Source organism: Triticum aestivum, chromosome 7D (assembly GCF_018294505.1).
Source record: "Triticum aestivum cultivar Chinese Spring chromosome 7D, IWGSC CS RefSeq v2.1, whole genome shotgun sequence".
Classification (NCBI taxonomy): Eukaryota; Viridiplantae; Streptophyta; class Magnoliopsida; order Poales; family Poaceae; genus Triticum; species Triticum aestivum.
This window is the reverse complement of record NC_057814.1, coordinates 350,459,511-350,467,684: the sequence shown is the minus strand read 5'-3', so window position 1 is coordinate 350,467,684 and position 8,174 is coordinate 350,459,511.

The following is an 8,174-nucleotide window of genomic DNA, read 5'->3' as shown; positions in this document are numbered from 1 at the left end:
AAATGGTCTGTCCAAAAACTTCAGAAAAACCCTCAGGGCAATTGGCCAGATGAAATGAGCCCAAATCTTGTGGAGATAGGTTATATGAGTAGGAGAAGGCCTGGGAAAATTATCAGCCATAATGGAGCAAGATAAAATACACTTGCTTCACAAACTGAAAATTTGGACAGAAAACAAGAATTGCTCCTGTGCTCACATAGTTCAAAGAAATGAACTGAATTTGGGTGGAGGCTAATTATTTGAGATATAGGAGAGGATGGAAAAGTTTCATCCCATTTTGAAACTCTATGAAGGTACTTCCTTCACAAAGTTGTATTCTGGTCAGAAACTTTGAAAAATTGCACAGGGAGCTAGGATGAATGGGTTGAGCTCATATTCGGTATCCATGGGTTATTTACCAATGTTAAACCCTGCCAAATTGCAGCTCAATTGGAATTAGGAATAAAGCACTTCCTTTGCAAAATTTCAGAGAAGGCAGAAACTTGCATTGGGTCATGTGCCAAATTTTTGAACTGAGGAACATGAGATTAGGATGGAACTAGTGATTATATAGCAAGGAAAAGCTCCACAATTTATGTGGGAATTTTCTCTGCTATAAAAATAGTAGTTCCTTTGAAATATGGCAGAAATGCAATATTGGGATTAAATAGGAAAAGGCAATTTTCCTTATTTAATTATGGCCAATATACTTGCCAGAGCTTGGATTAGGCATAAGTATCAACTCCACCAATTCTCATGAATTTAGGAGTTGGCTAGCTATGCCTTTGGATTTTATTCCTCAGAAAGGCAAGAAAAGGAATAAAGCACAATTCAAAAATATTGCATGGGACTTAGCAATATTTTTGCATATCCAAGGTTCAGAAAGATAGGAGGATCTCTGGGAACAATTGGGAGGATCAACATATCAAGGAAAATGATGGCTCCTTTGTTAGCACAAAGGACCTATCCAAATTCCAAAAATTTGGAATTAGGGTTTGAGAGGATTTGAGCTGATGCAAATGAGGTCTTGCCCACTGAAAAAGACATGAGCAAGGTTTTGAAAGGTTGGAAATGACAAAATTTCTCAGAGTCATCCGGCGAACTCAGGAGAAAATTTTGAAAATGAGTGCCAGGAGGGAATAACAGCACAAAAATTGATAACCCAATTTTGGGGCTGTTACATAAAATTACTCTCTCCCGCAGACACAACATTTGTTGCGGTCTCCTTTCCGTCTCCATCCCAGTTATAAAACTAACATTATTCATTTGTTTAACGATTAGACAAACTCCCCCCTCTCTCTCTCACACACACACAGACAACTCCTGCTTCCACTCCCCTTCCCGACTACCGTGTCTTTCACACACACACACACACAAAAAACTCTCACTTTCGCACCCCCGACTCGTATTTTTCTCACAAACATTGATCGACTAGCCTCCAGATAGGTTTATACACCCGCACACTCGTGCTTCCACTATCGTGTACATGTCTCTCTCGCGCTCCTTGCATCTATGTAGATTTTTCGTCCCTTCTTGAGACACGCCCTCTCGATCGTGCACACACACACTATTGCCTCATTTTAAGCTGATACCTCTTGCACACACACTCTTTTTGTCTTTGTCACACATGCACTCCGTCCTCCTCCTCTCTCCTTCTCTCTCACAGACACAACACACACACACACATGGGCTTTTTGCAGCAACTAGCAAGATGCCCATGCATTGCACGGAACATCAAGATGCATTTGTATGAGTAGTTTATCTTGTGGGAGAAAAGGATGAACGAGGGAAGGCCTTATTTGCAAATGTGGAGAGGGGTCTGGGTATCTTTTTGAAAATTGCCATAGTTTCCTTCCTATCCTTCAGATATAAATCGGACGGCCTATATTGTAGGATGCCAGGCACACCATCATCACCAACTATTTTTTATCTCTACTCTTATAAAAAGCATAGTCGGTCATGATGGTGTGCCTGCCATCCTACGATATAGGTCGTCCGATCTATATCTAACGGATAGGAAGGAAACTATGACAATTTACCCGCAGTCCTCTTCACATTTGCAGATAAGGCCTTCCCTCGTTCATCCTTTACTCCCACAAGATCTTGATGTTCCGTGCAACGCACGGGCATCTTGCTAGTAAGAGTGGAAATTAGAGATATACCACTTCTCGAATCTTGAAACCGACCACATTCCTCCCTTATCTCATCAAAACCGCCAAAGGAATATATTTTGAGTGAAACATAACATATTTTTAGTGCTGTACGTATTTCAAAACTAGACTCTTTTTTCTATAAAAAGGTGAATATATATTAATCTACTTTGATCGTGTGGCAACGCATTGGCACATTGCTAGTAGTTATTACTACTGTATAATTTTTTGGTAACCACACAAATGGTGGAGTACATATACAAGGAAGAGATGCACGCACGTAGTCGGTCTCTCGTTGTCTCGCACATGTGAGAGTTACGTAAAGGCACCGTTAACAAATAAACCGTAAAACCCTAGGTGCACAATTGATGCATGCGCGGGTACCGGGTACGTGGTGGAGCGCACCTTTGTAGGAATAGTCAGCTCGCGTGATAATTTGATCCGTTGGAGTTGATGACCGGGACCACAGGTGAATGACCTGGAGCGGTGGCTCGCCAGTTGCCACTGATCGAGTAGGCGCGTTTAAAATATCATTTTTAGCGGGGTAAGAGTTCTGATTTTCAATGGCGTGTTATAAGTACTAAGTAATTTTTAGAATGATTGGTATGGGGCGAAAATGGTATTCATAACTACTACCTCCTTGGCGTATGGTTGTATGGGTTTATGTCGCGAGATGTTGAACCTGTTAGTTCTAGGACAAATACTATGGTTTTGATGTTGGTTTTCAGTAATGAAAATCGGAAGGGGGAAGCCCATCTCTGATAAAAAAACTACTACCTCCGTCCTGGTTTACTAGTCCCCATAGTATTTTGGGTCAAAGTTTGTCCACGAATTTTACTTGTAAAATATGAATGGAAAAAGACATTTTGTTATACCCAATCAAAAAAGGGCTGGAGGAAGTGATTTATCTAACACAGACACGACTTCTCATAGCGCAGGCATTGAAACGGCACGCCGGCCAAGAGGGCCCCACTCGCTGCAGGCCAGGCTGAACACGCCTCCTCGCCGCATGCAACCGGCTTCAGACTGCCCCGCTTGCCTCCATTGAATCCGCGCGTGTGCCGGCAACTCGTCCTTCCGCGAGCCACCCGACATTTTAGAACACAACGTTGGCTGGCTCCTCTCTTCTGCTCGCTATCTTAACGAGGCTCCCCATATCCTCCCTACACAATTTTCTCCACACTCTCCATAGCATCCGGTGAGCAGGAAGACGAGTTCTCCGGCATAAAATTCGGCTGGGTGCCCCGACAAGCCAGGCAACTCGCTGCCCCACCTCCCTCCCCGTCGCAGGCCGTCAGTACCACAGGCGAGGCTGCAGGCGGGCAAGCGGAGGAGCAAGCCGCCTCTCCAAGCTGGCCCCTGGTGCATCAACTCGACGCTCCAAGTCTGCTCGGAGAGGAGTGGCCAGTTGCTACACGCCGGCACATGGGGGACCACGGTTTCTAGTGCACCGTGGTTGGCCGCGCCATCCACCGCAAACGTTGGCGGAACCGCGACATGCTAGCGGAGGTTGCCAACACGTTTGCGGCCACCGCCGACACCGAGGAATAGTAGACCACGGGAGCCGCCGCCACTCTGTACCCACGAATGTTACGACCACCGTGCAGCCGGCATGGACACCCGGTGTTGTCTGATCAGGGGTTCCGGCAAAACCCTTAAGGTTCAAACTCTGGGGTGCGCGCGAAGTTCTTTCCCTCCTACTGATCCACGCCCTAGCTCACTAAGATCTTGCAGACGAACTCGACGAACTCACAACACAAGGGACACAAGATTTATACTGGTTCGGGCCACCATTGTGGCGTAATACCCTACTCCAGTGTGTGGTGGTGGATTGCCTCTTGGACTGATGATGAACAGTGCAAGGGGAAGAACAGACTCCTGAGGTTGAGGTGTTCTTGTGCTTGTCGAACTTGTGTGGTGAGGACTCGATGCCCCCTACTGTGGTGGCTAGTTCTACTTATATAGGCCCTGGTCCTCTCCCAAATATTGAGCGGGAAGGGAGCCAACAATGGCGGCCAATTTGAAAGGGGACAGCTAGTACAAGCTATCTGACAAAAGCAGTCTTCGCCTGCGAAAGGCTCTGGTGATGACGTCGTCTTGGGCTCCACGGTGACCTCCATCCTGCTGGCCTGCCGGTCTTGGTCTCGTTGCACTGATATGGAAACCTTTGCCTGATGCCTCGGTACTCCGCGCCTGCGCTTGCCCCCTTGGCACCAAAGAGGAAACAAGGACGCTGCGCGCGCTGGTGCCCGCCTGGTGTCGATCGTCATGGCTCATGTCACGAGAGCCTCGCGAGGTTCGTCCCGCCTTGATATCTCCGCTCCTCGTGAGGCAGCCCGGTGAGGCCGCTCCTAAGGAGGTTCTGCGTCGTCCGCCTCGCGAGGCTTGGCCCCTCGCGAGGGTCTTGAATGCCTTGTTGATGAAGATGGGCTGTACAGGCCCGCTAGCATAGCCAGGCCGTGGGCCGCAGGCAGGCAAGTCTGGGGACCCCCGTTCCCAGAATGCCGACAGTAGCCCCCGGGCCCAAGGTGCGCTCGGGCTTGGCATCGCGGCGAAGCCAAGTGCCACGCGCGGAGCGCCGCGGGCCCCAAAAGTCTGCGGCCTTGGGCGACGCGTGGCGGTTGATCGAACGTGGGTGTCTCCGCTTCCCCACGCTGCTTCGGCAACTGCCCGACTTGACAAGTCCCTGCGACATGCAAGGAAAACCATCATTACCTGTGATCGTGGAAGGCGCCGGTTGGCCTTCTTTCGCTATAAATGGGGAGGGGGCGGAGCCCCCGTCTCCCATCTCTTCCTTGCTTGCTTGCTTCTTTCCTCCTTGCTCCCCTGCTTGCAACAATGGCGCCCATCCGAAGGTTTTCCGCGGACAAGAAAGGAAAGGCCGCCCGCGAAGAACCGCGGCCGCTCCCACCGAAGAAGAGGTCGGTCCATCGTCGCGACGAAGCGGCGATGCAGGTGGTGACGAGGTCTTGGTGCGAGCGGCCTCCTCCAGGGTACCCGCTTCCCTTGTACGCCCGAGCCGAGGGGTCAGGAGGGCGGAGCAATGTGCGGCGCCACCCGCGCCGCGCCCGTGGTCGCCGCGCGATGGCGATGCGTGCCCTTGCTCGTGGAATCCACGCCGCGGATTCCTCGCACGAGCTTGTGCGATGGGCGCCGATGCCCCCAAGCTCTTGGATCCGCTTCCCGCGGTTCTTCTCCGACGTGATGCCGCCGAGGGAGCCTCTCGAGCTCTGCCTGCAGCATGCCGACTGCAACGCTCCGGCGACCAGAGCAGAGATCGAAGCGGTCCCCACCGGCAAGATCTTCATGACCCGCGGCTGGGGCGAGGTTGCGCGGCTTTGCCGTGCAGAAGGCGCCCTCGCGATCCACTTTGAGTATGACGGCGCCTCCACGCTCTTCTTCAAGGTCTTCGACGTGGAGGGCCGCCGCCTGGAGTGTTGCCCTGGAGGGGAGCGCCAGGCTGACGCTCGCTCCGCTCGTGGCTACTCCAGCAGCAGCAGCCCCTGGGAGTCTAGCGATTCTCCTGAGCTTTACGATACTCCGGAGACTAGCGACGATAGCTACGTGCCCCTGAGCTCTAGCTGGGCTCGGAGCAGGGCCGCGGCATCCAGCCGCCGCCGCCGCTGATCTGGATGGGGTTGGCGCCGGCCTCCCATGGCCCAATGTTGATGATGGCGTCCGCCACGGGAGGGTGTAGATAGGATTCCTCTTAGTCCTCGTCTTTTGTTCCCTGCGGAGAATCATGAAGTACCCCGCAGGGCTGTGTAAACAGTCTGTAATGTCTTCTACATGTATCTTCCTTAATATGAAAATCTACGAATGCATGTCCTGTTAAGGCTCGGTCTCCCCTTTCCAACCTCGCAGTAGGTTGTTGCTCTACGCTGACAGGTCCCGGTCCCCAGCTAGGTTGCAGCCGTCGCTGGTATGCCAGGTCGCGTGTCGTGGTCAAGGCCAGGAGGTGAGCGGCCCGAGGTCCAGTAAGAGCCCCTGAGGCGCGATGCTCAGGAGGTCCCCTTTAGTGCTCAAGCAGCCATGGTAAGGCAAGAAAGGGTGGCGACGTGGCCGCAACAGGGATGTGGCGATCGCAAGCTCCTAGGCTCCAACAACTAGCAAGTTTGAATGCGAGACATATCTTGCCGATTCTGAGTCGATTCCTTGTGATGCGCTAGGCCTGTGCGCAACCATCCGCAGCGTAGCTAGGTTAGGCCCATAAGGGTCCTCCCCCTTCCAATGCTTTCCTTCGTGCTCTACGTCCTCAGGTCCCGGCCCTCGAGCGAGCTCAGCCGCCGCTGGTATGCCAGGTCGCGATGCCGTGGTCAAGGCCAGGGGGTGAGGGCTGAAGAGCCAGTAAGAGCTCCTGAGTCGCGATGCTCAGGAGCCCCCCTTTAACGTGCAAGCGAATCGTATGGGAGAGGAAGGAGCCCGTGGTGCCGCCCGCTATTATCCTCGGGAGGTTCCTGCAATTCATCACAAGGAGAAACACGGTTTTGCCGTGAGGAGATGAAGGCACTGAGGTCCTGATGAGGTGACGTGTGCGGGGCGTGCCGCGAGCCAGAGCTCGACCGCTCAGGTTTGTCGACGTGGCAGGGATGGACCCATGCTCCAGCGCCGTGCCTGTGTGAGGAGGCCCCGAGGGAGGCAACGGTCGAGCAGGTGGTAATCATGGGCAGATTAAGCATGGAAGGCAAATCAGCTTGGGTGAATGCAGAAAGATACATGCCACTGGGTTAGGCCCAAGCGGCTTGGGGATGATGCAGCCCGAGGGTCGCCCCCACCAAGGTAAGCTAAAGACATAAGCAAAAGGATACATGCCATAGGGACGGAGCCACGCGGCCTGGGAATGATGCAGCCCGAAGGGCGCTCCCAGCTGAACGAACTTGGAAAATGTCACCTAGTTCTGTTGAAGAAGGAGAGTTGGGGCAGCTGAAGGTACGCGGCGAAGGAATGGCTCCTCATGACCCACCGGGGCCCTGAGCCTCAGGAGGCTCTGGTGGCTCAGGTGGTTCCCTGAGGACCATCTCCATCTCTACCAGGACGGCGTGGTGCCTGGCCTCCTGAGCCGCCAGGATACGCCGCAAGTTGCGCTGATAGGCTGACGACACGCTCGGCCGGCCGAAAGGGATGCGAACGTAGCTGTGTGGTGGACCCTCGCAACAGCCCACGCACGAAGCCAGAAAGCCTCCTGAGATGCCCTGTTGAGCCCTGGAACGTCGATGCAGACGTGCAGCCCGGCATCCTCGCCTAGATGGGGGGTTGTGCCTCGTGAGCGGCGGTCGCCATGCATGGCCCTTGCGTCTTGCAGTTCCTGAGTGGTCTTGGTGATGAACTCCTGAGCGGTGGGTGCTCCTTGCCCTGTGTTCTCCTGAGGGAAACGTGCCCCGAAGCATGCCTCCAAGTGGTGCCCAAGCACCTCCCTCGTGATATTGGCAAGGTCTGAGGCCCTCCAGAAGACAGCCCCCGAGCCCTGCCCGAGGAGGGCGCCGGGCGCGCCTTCCTATGCGATGCAGGGAGGCGCCCCTGAAGCGGGCGCCGATCCTGACGAGGTTCCAGCTACGACGCCATCCTCCTGAGATCCCGCACGGCGCAGCTGCTTCTTCTTCTTCTTGGGGAGGGCCTCAGGAGGGCCCTCGCCTTTGCTGTCGGGGTCGTCGATTGCTGTAGCTTGGAAGGCACGCTCGCGGGACCATTCCGCGTCTCTTTCTTCGTATGGGACCGTGATGATTCCGCCGCTTCCCGGCATCTTGAGGACGTTGTAGCCGTGGTGTGTGACCGCCATGAACTTGGCCAGGGCCGGATACCCAAGGATGGCGTTGTATGGTAGGCGGATGTGCGCGACGTCGAAGTCGATGAGCTCGGTGTGGTAGTTCTTGCGTTCCCCGAAGGTGACAGGGAGGCGGACCTGCCCTATCGGTGTGGTGGAACCGTCAGTCACTCCTGAGAAAGGCTTGGTAGGCTGAAGCTGGTCATAGGGCACTTGAAGGTTGTCGACTGTGTCGACGGACAGGACGTTGAGCACTGCGCCGCCGTCGATGAGCGTCTTGGTGA